Raw genomic sequence first — 18,389 nt, 5'->3', positions numbered from 1 at the left:
ACTTGAATGCTTATCAGCAATTTCATTTTATAGTAAGGTACAGGTCCTACAAGTTATATTTTTAATGAGTTTTCTTACTGGTTCTATTTAAACTAGCATAGTCGGCCAAGTAAACTCCTTGAAAAGTTCATTGTTGATTTTAAATACTTTTAATTAACTAACATTACATTCCAGTAATGGGTACACCTAACTATATCATGCCTTGAGTTTCGTTAGATTCAGACATTAACTATGAATTGCTAACTTGCAAACTATTGTTGACATTTTTCTTAATCACTGATGTGTACCATACCAGAATCTTCATGTTTTGTTTGTACATTAATCAAAATTGAGTTGCAATATTGTTATGTGCCTTCATCCAAGCAATATTTTTACATAAGCATTTCCAGTGCAAAAATTTCTGTTATTCTGGAATATATCGTTGCTATATACCAAACTTATTGTTGATGTAGGGATGGGAAGTGGGATTAAATATAATCAAGTGAAAAACTTTTAAAAATAATATCTGCACATTTAATCACCTTTATTAGGGTCTGTTGACCTTTTTAGAAGTTTTTAAATATGGGTCCTTTAGAGCTTTCAGGTAAATCTTAAATTTGACTAAATGGAATAAGAGTAACTTGGAAGCTGAAGTGAATGTCAGAAAGTCTGTATACAAATAAAACAATGTAATCTCTTATTAAAATGGTGATGAATGGCTAAAAGAGCAAGTTCTTAATTTAATTGGAAACATTATGATGTTGGCAAGCTGTTAATGTCTGTCCTATTTTAATTTTTTGTGTTTGAACTGTTGGTAATGTTAATTGCATTCTCTCATTTAAAAATGTATTAGTTTTTCTAAAAGCATACAATATCTAGGTTCAAATAGATAATATTTCAGTGAGAATATCAGTATTGTAAATTTTTGGTATGTAAATACATTGTGCTTTATATGCTGTAATTTCTGCCTATTCTCAGACCACTCTGAGCAAAACAAAAGCATTTCAATGTTGTAAGATTGTACACTTAGAAAAATAATTTTACTTTCATAGTTTCTTTTAGGTTGTATTCCACTTATTTCTGTTAAGAATTCAGTTTCTCTTTATGTACTGAAGAGTTGAAACCAAATTATTATTATTTTTAAAAAATATATTTTTACTGATTTCAGAGAGGAAGGAAGAGGGAGAGAGAGATAGAAATAGCAATGATAAGAGAGAATCATTGATGGGCTGCCCCCTGCATGCCCCCTACTGGGGATTGAGGCTGTAACCCAGGCATGTGCCCTGACCGGAATTGAACCATGACCTCCTGGTTCATAGGTCGATGTTCAACCACTGAACCACACAGATCGGGCCCAAATTATTTTTTTAAAAAATACTCTTTATTCATCTTTCCGTGATAAATGAGTTTCACATATTCTCAAATCATTACCCATTTTTTGATAAAAAATTTTAAGCATCATGTATGGAATAATATGGGTTAAATTTGTTGAGTGATTACTTCTGCCATAAATATCATGACCTTTAATGTTGTTACTACATAAGATTTAGGGCACTTTGCATTTTTTATTTAGTTTATAGCTTTTCATTAATTTGGGGAAAACAAAAGTTTCTTACGTTAAGATGATGTTTTATCTTTTTTTTTTTCTTCTAATATATTTTTATAGATTTCAGAGAGGAAGGGAGGGAGAGAGAGAGAGAAACATCAATGATAAGAATCATTGATCGGCTGCCTCCTGCACGCCCCCCACTGGGGATCGAGCCCCCAACCCAGGCATGTACCCTTGACCAGAATCAAACCCAGGACCCTTCAGTCCACAGGTTGATGCTATCCACTGAGCCAAACCAGCTAGGCAAGATGTTTCATCTTAAGAGTTAGTGTTACTTTAAGGCTTATGTGGAAATTAAAATTCTCTTAATTATCTGATGAATGATTCTGGTGATAATGAAATTTAAAAATTATTTCTGCAACTCTTAGGTCATCTAAGGTCTGCCTTGTATTGTCCAGCCCTGTGTTTTCTTTGAGGTTTCCTGTATATCCTTACTGCTTCATTTGGATATGCTAGTTCTCATTTCTTCTAATTTTCTTTTGCTTTTAGTATTATTTGTAAAACCTGTCTGACTACCAGCTGTCTAATTAAAAGTGCAGGAGGATAGGAAGTAATCCCTTGAATGGATATATAGTATGTTTTTGCTCATTGTGGTTTAAGAATATGGTTGTTTACAAATAGTGTCCCTCTTTAAAAAAAAAAAAATCCATGCCAATGTGAGTCACTTTGCTCTCTCTCTCCATCTTAGTGTGGAATTTATTATCATTGTTCTAGTTTGTAAATTAGATTGTTTTGAATGAATATTTAGTTAGCATTGTTTAACAAGAACTTAATAACCAACAAAGAGCTAAGTTTGCCATATATGCTATCCAAATTTACTAATTTGCTTTCTGTGGTAGCATGTTTTAACTCTCACAGTGAATTCTAAATCACATAAGCTTATTTTGAAATGTCTCATTTTGTGAAATTTTGAGGACAAAGCTGAGTTTTGTTTGTGGTAAAGTTCATTTCTACTATTTAGTGAACTGCCTAGAGCAGTGGTCGGCAAACTGCAGCTCGTGAGCCACATGCGGCTCTTTGGCCCCTTGAGTGTGGCTCTTCCACAAAATACCACGGCCTGGGCGAGTCTATTTTGAAGAAGTGGCGTTAGAAGAAGTTTAAGTTTAAAAAATTTGGCTCTCAAAAGAAATTTCAATCGTTGTACTGTTGATAATTGGCTCTGTTGACTAATGAGTTTGCCGACCACTGGCCTAGAGTAACATCATATAAAGGTTTTATAGTGTAATAAAAAGGCTTTAGTTTAAATGAGGTAAGTACTAACTCTAAAGGTAGAAAGCCAAAAATATGAAATGTTTTGGTAGTAAGGGAACTTTTTGAAAACATCTACAGTAGACAGAATTTTGTGTAATATATCTATGTCGATGCAGGAAGGAATTTTGATTTTTAAAATGATTTAACTTATATACTGCTTTTTTCTCTTCCTCTCGTTAAGGAAAAATTTTGAGGTAAAAGTGAATTTAATTGCACTGGGTTAATTAAAAGTGCATCTCTAAAATTATATTAGCATTCTTTTTTAAAAAAATATTTTTATTTCAGAGACAAAGGGAGAGGGAGAGAGATAGAAACATCAATGATGAGAGCGACTCATTGATTGGCTGCCTCCTGCATGCCCCCTACTGGGGATCGAGCCCGCAACCCAGGCAATGTGCCCTTGACTGGAATTGAACCCGGGACCCTTCAGTCCCCAGGCCGATGCTCTATACACTGAGCCAAACCAGCTAGGGCATATTAGCATTCTTTAAATTAAATATACTAATGTAAAAACTTACAAAAAGAGCCATATCAAATATACACTTGAATCTTTTACTTGACAGATGAATTTGCCATGGGTTTAAGATACTGATGCTAACAAATTTGCCTAGTTTCTAATAGAAACACTCATAATTTGAGTTTTTACTATTGACTTAATTTTACATTAATCTCAAAATGCAGATGCTTCTCTATTCAAATTTTATAACTGATAGCTAAAGCAAGTAATTGTGACTTTGACATGAAAAGATTTGACCAAATGTTATTCTCAAAACAAAAGCATTGAATGTATTTGTCACTTTTAAGCTTCTTTTTGATATCTTTGTTTATGTAGATGTCTACATAGAAATTTGAGACTATAATATGGAATCGGATTATTGGAAATGGGTTGTATTGCCTTCAAATTTGCTTTCATTTGGGATTGTATATTTTGTATTTCCAAATGGATAACTGTTAAGTGTTTAGAAATAGAAATAAAAACTGTTAGAGTATCCCCCAGATTTTATGTCTGTATGGTGAAATTGAGAAACTTATTAATAGTAAAGATCTAACTATAAAGTATAATTATGCAAAAGATGAGTGCATTCGTCCTAGATAAAGGTGTATGTTAAAATTTCACGAACAGGATTTTCTACATTAAAAGCAGTAAAATTCTCCATTGGAGTGATGAATGATAGAAAGTTGCAGTGTATGTTATGATTTTTGGAAGGATTGGGTGTTTTTATTTTGTTCACTGTGACCTTAAATAATTTTTCCCTTACTGATTCATCTCTCCCAGCATAAAAATATAGGGTGATAGCATTTTTTTGCAATAAGATTTTTTACTTTTTCAGTAATCGTTTTTTTTTTTTTATATTCCTTGTCTCTTTAATACCGTGATGATACTAGTTTTTAGAAGTGCATTACAAATAATAAAAATAAAACATTAAAGCTGCCTTTCTAGATATTTTTTTTCATGAAATAATTCCATCAAAAGAATCATCAACAATAAGATAAGGGTACTGTAACAGGTAACATTAGAAATGGCGTAATTATCTCTTTGAAAAACATGGGCAAATAGAAACTTATTTAAAACAGAAAGTCCAAGATTGTAACATGCTTTTTCCTTTTGCAGTTACACAATTTAGGTTTTTACTGCTAGGCAATGTGAATATGATATGTGTACTGATGCTCTTAAGATTCTTAGAGCCTAGTGGAGAGGAAAGGACATAAAAGATAAAATTTATAGTTTAATAGAATATTAAGTACTCATAATTACAGAGCAAAATCTTATGGCAAAATATCACTAAATATTGTGCTCTTTTGCCTCTTATTATTGAAGTGCTCTGTTGGGGTTTATATTTTAAATGCCTGATGTTTCAGTGATCACTTATCCAAATAAATTGAATGGCTTTTTTATGAATCTCTACTTGAAGTGTGCACATTTATGTATTCTTAAAATTTTTAGTTTATCAAATTTGGTTTTTTTCCTTTATGTGAGTTTTCAATGAAATTTATTGTAGATTCCTATTTAGCTTGTTTTTGGTTAGTTTATTACATTAGATATTTAAATATATAGGAGGATTAGAGTGAAAGTAAAGTAAATGTTTTAAATTTGTATTATGTCTGAAAATTTGTACATGGATGTTATATTTATTTAAATGTGCATACTAAGCTATATATTCATAAATTTTGTAACATGGAGGACCCTTTGATTGATAACATTTGCAGAAGTTCCTGTACGCTGTCAAATAAATACAACTAATTTGTAAAATAATTTATTGCATTTTATATTCACTTCGCATTTAATTGTTAATGCATTCTATAGAATTGATATGTGTTTGAATGAAAATATTTACATTAAAATCAAGCATTTAAAAATTATTTTTGTAGTATGCATATTTTAGAAAATGACTTATGTTTCCATCGTCACAGAAACAGTAGCTGCTATATTTTTTCCTTTTCTGTTTCAGTCATTAAATTTATAAGACTTAAGGTCCAAAAATAATGAAATCAGAATGTCTCAAGTTTTAATCATCACATAAATTGGGAACGTTTCTCCACCACAAAGGCAGCTACTGTTTCAATTAATTCTTACTTTGTGTTAGAATACATAACAGTGAAATAGATGCACGACTTGTGTTTGTATAGTTAAGCCAGCGTTTTTCTGTGTATTATGGGGAATAGCAAAATCTACATCACAAATTTTGACACATTACAGCTGAAGGAAGAGGAACACCTTCCAAGACAAAACAGTCTTCATGAGGGAAACATGACGCTTGTCCAGCAGTTTGCTTCTTGTGATTGAACTGAACCTGTAAGGATTCATGGATAAAATGAACAGGAATAGATCTGAATAAAGCAAATCTGCATAAATGGTAACCAGTAGCTCTCCTTTTATTTTTTATGTTGCTTAACTGTTTTTATTTGAGGAAAACCTGTGTGATTTAAAAGTTATAGCTTTGCAACTTTATTACTGGTTATATACTTTTTGGCCATTATAATGTGCAAGCAATTGAAACAAATGTCAAGTAAATGCTTGTTTTTATAGTAGTTTGTTCTTGTTAAAAATGTTCATATGATAATGTCTGTAAACAGCACCACTTTGATTACAATAGATGTAGTGTTGTAATAAACTGTTTAATGGGGCTGATGTGTAAAGCTGTTCAAGTTATTTGATGTTTACACCTCAGGGAAAGTCTTGTGTTTAGCAATATCTAAAGATAATGTTACTATGACATTTATACTGTCCTCTTAAAAGGCGTTGCAATAGCATTTTTGGATATGCATCGATCTAATCTTGCATTCAGTGAATTAAACATACTAATTGTCTGTTGCCCTTGGTTTGATATTAGGATAGGTAATTACACGGATATTTAATATTTCTATATTCTGCTTTTCTAGCTCTTTTTACCTAGTTAGCTTGTGGTTTTGCTGAATGGTATGTAAACCTATGAACTGAAATTTCACAGACATAGCAATTCAGGCAGTGTGTTGGGGTCAAAACAATTTTGTGGTTTTAACATTTTAGTTAAAATCCATGCATTATTTGCTACAGTAATGCAGCTTAGTCACAACACAAATGTACTGAAATGCTTAATTGTAAACTTCTGGCATTGAAGAAATATTTTGACAATTTCTATTTGATGCGGCAATTACTTGTGGTTTTATATTGATAGTGCTTATGGTTAATTTTTGAAGCCATGGGCAGTGTAAATACAGTCATGCAGCAGACAAATTTGAGTAAAGAGAGCCTTAGTTTTATTTTCTGGTTACTATATAGATTTCTGAAGGGTGTAATGTTTATTAACATCAGGTTGTATTCTCCCGTGTGTGTAATGGGAGATTATAGGTATACCCTATCTATCTCCATAGTTAAAGAAGTCTGTGTATTTTTATGCAACCTATTGATTTATGCTAGAGTTACTTAGTTAATCAAAGATTTTTTTTTCCAAACCTGCCTTACATAAAGGCCCACAGTATAAGCACTTGCCTAGCATATGTTCTTAATTGCAAAATTAGCATAGGCAGTGTCACCTTGATTAGCTATTTTATAGGAAGGTTATTCTGAATCACTACAGAAATTTGAGTGAAAATCCTTAAGCAGTTTATAAATTGCTTTTAATATTTTTAAGATCCAATTATCTTTGAGAAGTCTTCTGATAATACACATTGGTTTATTAAAAGTATCGCCAAATTTTAGGACAATGCTTAAAGTTTAAGTACCCTAGATATTATGTCATATGCACCTGTAGAACCCTCCTGAGATTTGCACTGCAGTTCACTTAATCTGTGTGCTGTCACACTAGTTCTTTCAAAATTAACTGTTTCAAATGATTCATATCATATTACTGCCAGTTTTATTTTAAAACATTTTGTTGAGTTTTTATGCATGGGATCATTGGTGTTTATCAGAACTCTTTGCTCTCAAATTCTTAAAGTGTTTTATCTTGTTGAAATGCACTTGCTTTCTAAACATTATTTGAGAGTTGTATCAAAATCGATTTTCTTGTTTTGTATATAGGTGTTTTTTCGTTTTTGTCATTTCCTAGTTTTTTATATTTTAATTATAATGCCCTAATGCAAAGTACGGACATAAATCTATTACAAGGGAAATTAGTTAATAGCTATCTTAAAAAGGTAAGTAAATATCCATGAGAATAAACATTTCTCTGAACAATGTTAAAATGGAATCATAGAAATCGCTGTTTGAACTTGAAATGAAACTGGAAATTTTATGCTAATTAAATCCTTCATTTACTTTCTCACTTTTTATCAGTGGAACCCTTTAATTGCTCATTCTGTCACTCTTCTCCCTACATGGCTTATCTCATTGTGTGACTTATTGCAGACAGTGTGAGTGTACTAGAATTGCTTGCTACTAGTTCATTATTTTTTAAGTGTCATCAGAAGAAAATAACTTTTTGGTTTGACTAATTAAATTTCACAGTCTTGTTTTACCTGATAACATATGAATGTACAGCTGTAAAGGTGAAAATTGCAATCCTTGTTTTATTTATATTCCTTCTGTTGTCTATGGGCTGATGTGATTTGAAAAAAAAAAGATTTTTATGTATAAAAACAATCCAAAGAGAGAAATGTTGATTTACATAGACACCAAAAAAAGAAAAAGAGAGAGAGAGAGAGAGTGTGTGTCCGGAGACCTTTCAATTTTTTCTTAGTTACAGTGGATATGAAAACAAATGTGAGTTTAATTTTAAACCATAGCATTTATTAATGCTATGCAGCCACATTCCTTTTAGTCAGTAAAGTTATGTGTGTGATGACAGCACCTGAATGGTATTGCTCCTTGAAGCAACACTTTGAATTGAAGTGTGCTGCTTTCAGTTAAAGGACATTTGTTGTAGAAAGGATATTTCAGTTTAAATTCCAGTTTATTTTGTCAGTTTTCATAAGCAAGATTTGGACTACATTGAGGTGGCTGGTGATCATAGTTTAGTCCATTTAATGTTCCCTTTACCTCGCATATTCTTACGCAGTTAAGTACAATTTGGAGTTCACAAGTAACTTATGGATTGTAGCTTAAGGTATTTTTTTTTTAATTTAATTCTCCTATGGAGAACATTGCATTTTTGTTTTTAAATTAGTTTAAGGTCAGTTCTTAAACACAGGTTTTAATGAATGTTGTATAACATTTTATAGTGAAGGGGGAAATTGTTGGAAGGGTAAAGACTTTCCCTTACATATTTAAATGTGCCAATAATTAAATAAATATGTACTGTTTTATACAATGAGATGCTACTACAAGACTTTCTGTTGGAGTGCTCTCGACATTTTGGTTTTTATTACCTGAATGATTATTGCATTTTCTGTATCTTATAAGATGGCCCCAATTTTGTGTTTTAAGGTTCAGCTTGTTATTTTTAGAGAAAGTTTATGTTCTGATTCTTTACCAAGAATATAGTATTAAAATTCTTGGCACTTTGCAGATACCTGCCCTTTAAATTTTAATCCATTAAGTTCATTTGCATCCCATAGCCATCTGTAAATGTTTCCCACAGTTGTATGTACTTAATTGCACGCTTATCCATTGTACTTATCTGACATTTTTGTGCTAAAATACATTAAGTGGGGATTTTGTAGCAAAGCATTCTGTTTTTCTGTTCTTAAAGTGTGTGTGGTGTTGTTTTATTATTTTTTTACATTAATTTTCAGTTTAAACACTGGTGTATTTTTTTAGCAACTTGACTCTTAGAAGCCTTAGACTAATTTTTAAATAAATATTTAACCAAAAATTATAAATTTATTAAGATGTGGCCTTACATATAGCATTCCTTGTGTTAGTAATGTGAGAGTTTTAATTTAGAGAAATCAGAAGATTCAGGATTAAAGTTTCATTAAATTGAAATAGAAAAATGTGCTAAAATGTCTAGGCTTCTGGGAGGAAGTTCTTAAACTCTTCTTTCTTGGCATTAGAAAGAAGCAATATGAATTTTTATGAATATTCAAAATATTGAGGCAATTGTATCCTGTTCAGATTAATTTAGATTTGTCTTAACCAATGTTTCTTTAAAATTTCAGGTTTCTGGCATTCGCTCTGAGTATGCAGCTAGTATGGTTTTTAATGTTTTAAAAACTTCCTGCTATATTAAAATTGTAATGGGAGTCTTTTAAAATATTAGGTAGAATTTTATTGAAATCACACAAATCTTAAAATGTTATCTGCAGATAGTATATACTACAGAGAGTTTCCATTCCATGTGTGAGTAGTATTCTAAAACTCTGCCATGGTTGTAAATGTTTTACATTAATTTCATAATTAGACTCATAAATGAAATTAAACATTTCATTTTGAAGATTTTTCTTTCTTGTTACATTGTTACTACGTAACACTTCTCAGCATTTTGTAAGTTATTTTAAAATACAATGGTGGATTCATGTTTATTTTTTTATGTTGAAAATTGAAGTACTCAGGTGGTATTTAATGGGAAAGGAATTTTTGGGGTAATAGTGTATTCTAAGGAATACATCTATAACATTGATGACTTTAGCCTTAAAAAAAGGTCTATTATTCCTTCCTCTTCATCCATTGGTATATTAGCAAAGTAGTTTACAGCCTTGTACAGCCTTACAAAGTTGTTTTACAATTTTGATGGAAAGACCTTAACAAAAAATTGTATCATATTCCAGTATCCATGAATTACTGAATCATGGTTTGTAAATAATTTGTCTAATACCAGAAGGCCAAAGAAAGTCTTGAAATTTTAGCTATTGAGACTCTATGGTGACTTCACACAATAAGATTTCTGTGCAAAAGGTAAGGTAATCAAATGACATATTTTTGGTGTCCATGATAACTAGACTTCCATATTTGCTTCTACTAGAAAGTTCATTCCATTTATTAAAATGTTTGTAATTGCAATTTTGTGTTTAATGTTTACTTTCTGTCTTTTCTTTCTTTAGCATTTAGGTGATTGTTCAGCAGTTTACTCTATGGCCATTGTTGGCCTTAAACTGCACTAGTACAAGCATGGTATTTATCTTGTATTGAAAATAAACCAGTTTTGATAATACTTTGCAGTTTGTTCTTTTTGCTTGATTTATAATTTGTTAACCATCGTATAATGGTTTGAAGAATTTGTATCTGTTGGTCATCCTGTCCTATATAATAAAAAGCTAATATGCAAATTGATTGAATGGCGGAACAACCAGTCGCTATGACGTGCACTGACCACCAGGGGCAGACGCTCAACACAGGAGCTGCCCCCTGGTGGTCAGCGCGCTCCCACGGGGAGTGCCGCTCAGCCAGAAGCCGGGCAGCAGCGGTGGCCGGAGCCTCTCCCGCCACCGAGGCAGTCGGACATTCCCCAAGGGCTCATGCGAGAGGGCGCAGGCCTGGCTGAGAGACCCCTCAACCCCCGAGTGCACGATTTTCATGCACCGGGCCTCTAGTATGCAATACAACAAAAGTTGAACTGTGTTTGTATTTTGTCTTTAAGCCAGCCTCCTAGATAGTGGTTATTTTCATCTGTATTGGCATTTGGTGGTCCTTAAAGCAGATGGTATCTGACTGAAATGAAGATTTAGAAACCTAAAAGATTTCTGGGCTCTATTATTGTTAAATATATATATATCTCCCAGAGAAATGTTTTCTGAATCTTAGATATCTATTGATTTTTTTTTTTTTTTTTTTTTTTTTTTTTTTTTTTTTTTTACAGAGATGAAGGAAGAGGGATAGGGAGTTAGAAACATCGATGAGAGGGAAACATTGATCAGCTGCCTCCTGCATACCCCCTATTGGGGATGTGCCCGCAACCAAGGTACATGCCCTTGACCGGAATCAAACCTGGGACCCTTCAGTCCGCAGGCTGACGCTCTATCCACTGAGCCAAACCAATTAGGGCCATTTGTCTAGTTTTAAGTGATCATTAATCTTACTAGATTTTAATCAAATAAAAATGTAGAACACAGCAAAAAAAAAATATTTCGCCAGCTAGCTTGAAGGTAATATAGAATACTTTTTTAAAAGTAACATTTTTATTTCAGTGCATAACCCATGGATTCAGACAATAGTGTGGTAAAGGCCTGGGGCAGAGGACAGCGAAGGCTAGAAGGGGTCAGTGGGGATAAAAGAGAATGTGTAATACTTTCAACAATAAAGATTAGAAAATTCGTGATTTCAATGAGGTTTTTTCAGTGCTGTGTATTATAATACAGGCCCCAAATTTCTTGAATGTGTATGTTTCAAAGTGTGTTTAATGTAATTCCAAACAGATGAAATGACCATATGAGAAATAACAAGTTATCATTATAGGGATTCTTTTCCATATGCCAATTCAAATTGTGGTTCAGGTTTTGTTAGTTTCTCTAATACTTTTTGTTAATATGTTTACATTTTAAAGAAGATTCCATTCATTGATCTTCACTTGAGATTGAATTAATTTTGACTATTTGAAAGAAAAGATTATTAGGTCCTTAGAGCATAAGCCCATAGACTGAAGGGTCCCCAGTTCGATTCTGGTCAAGGACACATACCTCGGTTGCAGGCTCCATCCCGGCTCTGTGGCAGGGGGGAGGGGGGGAATGCAGGAGGCAGCCAAATAGATGTGTCTCTCCCACGACGTTTTTCTGTCACCCACTCACCCCCTTCCACTCTCTTAAAAATGGGATTAATAAAAAAGAAAAGAAAGATTATTACTAATCTTTTAAACCAGATGCCACACAAAACTTCGTAAGAGTCGGTCAAGGCCTGTTTTAGTGAAAGGGGTTTTTTAAATAAAGGAGTTATACACGGTTTTTTCCCCAGTCTCCTAGTTTTATTTCCTAACAATTATCATGAAACAAATAGTACTAGAAATGGTTTACCAAATGTAGAGAGACAGGCACAGGACAAAGTGTCTTCTTTTACTAACAGTTTTTGCATTTTCATGTTCTGTCCGTTCTAATCAGCTGTCATTGTCAGTGTCAGGTAAAGGATATATACATTTTTTTGGCTTTCAAAAAGCTACATTCAGAAATTAGAGTTTATTTTCCTAATGTAGTTTATGTCTTTAATCTTATGCTTAGACCTAAAGAAAAAATAAGACTTGGTGCATATGGAAGGGAATTACCTTGCAGACAAAGAGGTTTGAACAGAAGTCTTGACAGGAGGGACTAGCATGTTAATAGGAACTAGAAGAATGCCAGTTTGGCTGATGTAGGGAGTGACTGTCATAGCCTGTGCATGGGGCTCAAGAAAAAAGCAAGAGTCAGGATTCTTCAGGGCTCATAAATCACATTCAAGATGGTCTCACTGCCGAAACCGGTTTGGCTCAGTGGATAGAGCGTCAGCCTGCAGACTGAAAGGTCCCAGTTTCGATTCTGGTCAGGGGCACCTTGGTTGTGGGCACATCCCCAGTAGGAGGTGTGCAGGAGACAGCTGATGGATGTTTCTCTCTCATCGATGTTTCTAACTCTATCCCTCTCCCTTTCTGTAAAAAATCAATAAAAAAATATATAAAAATATTAATGGAGTTATAAACTGAAAAGTCCTCAAGATAATGTAATTTGGGGGGTCTGAATGTATAATATTGTGAAAAGAAGAGCAAATTAAATGAATAAGAAAAAAAAAAAAGATGGTCTCACTGTAGCTGGTTTGGCTCAGTGGACAGAGCGTCGGCCTATGGACTGAAGGGTTCGATTCCCGTCAAGGGCACATGCTTGGGTTGCAGGCTCGATTCCTAGTTGGGGGCTTGCAGGAGGCAGCTGATTAATGATTCATCATTAATGTTTCCCTTTCATTCTCTGAAACCAATAAAAACTTTTAAAAAAAGATTGTCACAAGTAATAACATTTCAGAAATCTTCGCTGCATATTTAATCAAGGAAAGAGTGAGGTAAACCAGTAAAACTGAAAGTCTCCAATTACAGGCGATAGAGGGATAATAGAGATAGAGAAAAATTGACTTAGTGAAAGACTTAAGCACAGTTGACAAATTTAGTGGAAGTTTGGATACAACAAGGCACAAAGGATGACTTAAATGGTATGTCATCAACTGAAATGGGAAACTGGAAAAAGATATGGAGGCAGTATGAATTTAGTACTTTGAAATCCAAGAAATAGCAAGTAGTTGTGTAGCTGTATGGTTTTACATGGATTAAAGTCATAACTTAGTAATAGCTAGGAAAAGGGGAAAGTGAGAAGTCTGGTACAACTTTCAAGCTGATACTCACTGAGATCAGTAGTATGAAGCAAGTAGCTTTGGATTGAAAGGGGAACCCCCTCCTCAGGATACATAAACACATGGGAGTTTGTGACCTTGAAGGTAGGTGGTAGAAGTTTAAGATATCTAGTGACTAAGATGGAGGACATTGTGCAAAGGGTTATTGCTTAGGTGTGGGAGAATGAACTGATGCTGATCTGTTGAAGCATTGTGGGGACATCATTGGCTTAGCTGAAAGTAGGCCTCATTTTTATGGCAGCATTCCACTTAGTAATACACTCAGTCATGGAGAAGGTCGGTAGTTGGATTAAACTATGGGGTGGGGAAGAAAATTGTTTCCCATCACTTTTCAATTCAGTGGTTGTCAACACAGTTGCAGAAGAGAATCACACATGCCCTTGTTTGTGTTTGGTTTTTTGAGTCCTCACGCAAGGATATTTATCCGTTGATTTTTAGAGAGGGGAAGACAGAAGTACCAATGTGAGAGAAATACCGATTGGTTGCCTCCAGCACAAACCCGGGCCCGGGCTGGGAAGGAGCCTGCAACCGAGGCAGATGCCATGGACTGGAGTTGAACCTGGAGCTGACCCTTCAGTCCGCAGTCTGATGCTCTCATCTACTGAGCCAAACCGGCTAAGACTCGTTTGGGGCAGGGCGGGGGGTATTGCCATCAGCATTTTTAAAATTGCTCTTATATTTCGTAGAGCTTAAATCATCATTTTAGAGAAAGTATTCTTTTACAAATGAGCCTGTGGTATCTGAGTGGTTCTGACTAGCAGAAAGGTGAGTTGATGTTAGAGTGTGTTTGACCCCAAATCAGCTTTTTTCAGTTACTTGCCGTGTTTTAGCAAACTAGGCCCCCACTGCTACCTTTAAAGGCTTTATTGGTTCCTGAACTGTAAGCATTTCAGAATATGTTAAAAATGTTTATTTCTGTACAAGATCCTGTGCTAGATAAGACAGGCCATTGCAACTTAGTGATATCTTGTTAATTTCATTTTTAAATATATATTTCTCTTGATTTCAAAGAAGAGGTGAGAGGGAGAGACAAACATTGATGAGAGAATCATTTATCTGCTGCCTCCTGCACACCCCCTATTGAGGATGGAGCCCGCAACCTGGGCATGTGCCCTGACCAGCAATCTAACAGTGACCTGTTCATAATGCTCAACCTCTGAGCCACAGTGGCTGGGCTTTATTTTAATTTTTGAAATATATTTTTATTGATTTCAGGGAGGAAGGGGGAGAGATCAATGATGAGAATCATTGATTGGCTGCCTCCTGCATGCCCCCTACTGGGGATCGAGGCTGCAACCCGGGCATATGCCCCAAATCGAACCTGGGACCCTTCAGTCTGCAGGCTGATGCTCTATCCATTGAGCCAAACCAGCTAGGGCCAGGCTTTATTTTTTAAAATGTCTCATAGATAACTTGCACAGGTTCTACTTACATAATAGCTATCCTATAAATATAAGATGTTCAACTTTGTGAAAAGAAAATTTTGTCATTGACTCAGGAATTGGGCCTTGCTCCATTATGGTTTAGGAACTTGTTCTCTGCCCTCCCTACTCCCCCCCCCCCCAAAAAAAAAATAAAAACTGGTAAGTCATTTTACATTATTACCTCTATAGCTTTCCCCCAAGTAGGGGGAGAAATCACTTTAGTTGAAAATATAAACAAGAATTCTTAAGCATCTAAGAATATGCTCAGTTTGTTAGAAAGTGATTTGCAGAAAGTGATTCAATGATGGCTGTTTTTACAGTTAATTAAGAGCCATGTCAGTCACGGGTGTCTGACACTATACTTTCCATCCAGAAGACAACATAGTCTGGGCGCTTAACGTGTTAATAGTGTATCTGTTGTAAATACTTGTCTCATTTCTTTTGAAAGTACCTGGCAGTAATCTACCTAAAGTTACCTTCCACCAATTGTTACCTCAACCCCTGCTTACATGACTAATGAGGATAAAACATGCGCTCTTATCAGAAGTTGATCGGTTAGCATAAATAGGTAAAGTTAGGAGTCATAGTGAAGGTTTAAATTTTCATTATTTCATGCATCCTTAATCTCTTCTCTAACATTTTAAGTTTAATCTGAATTTCTTGGCGCTCTCCTGTTCACAGCTTTATGTATTAGAGGCCTGGTGCGTGAAAATTCATGCACTGGGGGGGGGGGTCCCCCCAGCCCAACCTGTTCCCTCTCACGGTCTGGGAGCCTTCAAGGGCTGGAGATGATCAGGGGAAGGTGATGCCCTCATACCTCTGCTGCTGCCACTGCTGGCAGCGCAAGCCTTGGCCGGCCCTGGTTACCTGAACCTGGGGCAGCTGGGCAGCCGCCATCCAAGGCTTGCTTGTGCCTCAGGCCAGCCCTGGGGGGCTGAGGTCCTGAGGGGACTGGGGTACTCCAGAGGCAGGTGCCCCAACAGGGCTGGGGCCGCCATCTTTGAGGGCGTGGCAATCAGCATATTCCCTCCTTATTGGCTGTGAGTGCTGCCACCTTTGTGATGGTGTGAGGGTCAATTAGCATATTTCCTCTTTATTACATAGGATATTCTGTTGGTTTCTAACGATAGTATTTCCAATTCACACCTTTTCTTAAACTGGAGACTTTACTGGACATCTCAATTTGAATATATATTTTATTTTTTTAATATATATTTTCATTTCATAGAGGAAGGAAGAGGGAGAGAGAAATATCAATGATGAGAGAGAATCATTCATTGGCTGCGTCCTGCACACCCCCTACTGGAGACTAAGCCCACAACCCTGGGCATGTGTCCTTGACTGGAATCAAACCCGGGACCCTTCAGTCTGCAGGCCGGCACTCTATCCACTGAGCCAAACCAGCTAGGGCTCTACTTGAATGTTTAATAGGTATCTCAACACTTCACCCTCAACTATTCCTCAACACCTACTCAGCCCAGGCTTCCCTAGTAGCAAGCATCAACACCACCATTTCAGTTGCTTAGGCTCAAAATGTTGAAATCATTTTTTACTCTTTTACACTCCATATTCAATACATCAGGAAATGTTGTCTGCCATCAGGAAATACCTAGAACCTGACCATTGCTTGCTTTCTTTACCTATATTACTGCAGTAATTCCTAATAGGTTTTTCTGTTTTTACATCCCTACATTCTTAGTACATCTTTCAAGAGTCTTTATTTTCTCTGTTCAAAAACCTGCAGTGGCTCCCCATTTCTGACAAGATTAAAGCTCCAGTCCTTAAATGGTTCTTCCATGATTTGGCCCTAATTCTCTGAGGAGATCTCCCAGTACCTTCCCTCCATGCTCACTGCATTCCAGCCACTCTATTAGTAGCCTCTGTTTTCCAAACAGGTCAGGCATGCTCCTGTCTCAGCCTTCGCACAGGCTGTTACCCTGCCTGGAATGCTTTGGATGTCTGCATGACTGCTAATAAGTTATATATATATGTATATATATAATTTTTTAACCTGGGTGGTGTGGTTCAGTGGTTGACCATTGACCTGTCAACCAGGAGGTCATGGTTCAGGGCACATGGCCAGGTTGTGGGCTCAATCCCCAATGGGGAACCTGCAGGAGGCAGTGGATCAATGATTCTCATCATTGATATTTCTATCTCTTTCCCTTCCTCTCTGAAATCAATAAAAACATTAAATATTTAAAATTTGTTTTAGTCTTCACTCGAGGATATGTTTTTATTCATTTTAGAGGGAGAGAGAAACATAGACATAAGAGAGAAACCAGTTGGTTGTCTCCCATACACTCCCCAATAGGTCTATGGGACAATGCTCCAACCGAGCCACCTGGCCAGCACTGTTTTCCCCTTTAAATTGAAGAATGGAACCCACTCTCTTCCTTATTCTTCTTCCAAGTATTTATTACTAACACAATATGTTAATTTGTAATCCATTAGAACATAAACAGTCTTGTTTCCTGTTAAGCCCCAAGTGCCCACATCAGCATGTGTCGCATAGATGTTAAATAAATGCTTAAGTGTATGTCTACCACGTTATCTTGTTAGCTTAGCTTATAGTTGTAAGAACTAATTCAGCATCTTTCAAATTATAAAATGTAATAAAAGCTGCTGTTTTGACCATTTTAAATGTATATTTCAGTGGCATTAAGTATATTCAAAGTGCAGCCATCACCACTGTCCATATCCAGGATTTTTTCAAGTTCTCGTTAAGCAGTAACTTCCCATTCTTGCCTCTCCCCTCATTACTGGCAACCTTTACTGTACTTTATATCTGAATTCGCCTATTCTAGGTACCTCATATAAGGAGAAACATACAATATCTGTTCCTATGTGATCAGCTTATTTCACTTAGCATAATGTTTTCAAGGGTCATCTATGTAGGATGTATCAATTTCATTCCTTTTTATGGCTGAAGAATAATCTATTGTATGTATATTACCAAGTTTTATTTTTCCATCTACCAGTGGACATTTGGGTTTTCACCTTATGGCTATGGTGAATAATGCTGCTATGAACATTGGTGTACAAGCATATGACTTCCTACTTGTGATTCTTTGGGTATATACGTAGGAATTGCTGAGCATATGGTAATTCTGTTTAGACTTTGAGGACCCCCAATTCTTGTCCACAGCAGTTGCACCATTTTGCATCCCTACCAGCAACTTGAGAGTTTCAGTTTCTCCACACCCTGACCAAAACTTACTTTCGTAATGGGTGTGAAGTGGTATGTCAAAATATGAACTTAGTTTTTATTGAACCAATTATTTACACTCACATTTCATTGGCTTACATAATTCTAAATTATGGGGGAAAAAACAGGAAAAAAATACTATTGACAGTTTAGGAACAAACTGACTCATTAAAGTAATCATTTGAGAGATGCAAATCAAAACAACAATGAGGTACCACCTCACACCTGTCAGAACAGCTATCATCAACAAATCAACAAATG

At 35.4% G+C, this 18,389-nt stretch overlaps 1 protein-coding gene across 4 annotated transcripts in view; it reads left to right on the top strand.

The window, feature by feature from the left end:
* Nucleotides 1-8,566, top strand: part of CPSF6 (cleavage and polyadenylation specific factor 6) — a 35,558-nt gene extending 26,992 nt beyond the window's left edge. For 2 of the 4 annotated variants that reach the window (XM_080658551.1, XM_080658549.1), the window contains one exon: nt 5,538-8,566. The gene's annotated coding sequence lies outside the window, so the exon portion shown is untranslated. The remainder of the gene's footprint in view (nt 1-5,537) is intronic. The other 2 variants (XM_080658550.1, XM_080658548.1) reach the window with 1 other exon arrangement.
* The last annotated feature ends 9,823 nt before the right edge of the window (nt 8,567-18,389 follow it).

This window comes from Plecotus auritus (assembly GCF_963455305.1).
Source record: "Plecotus auritus genome assembly, chromosome: 3".
Lineage (NCBI taxonomy): Eukaryota > Metazoa > Chordata > Mammalia > Chiroptera > Vespertilionidae > Plecotus > Plecotus auritus.
This window is presented reverse-complemented; position numbering and strand designations above follow the sequence as displayed.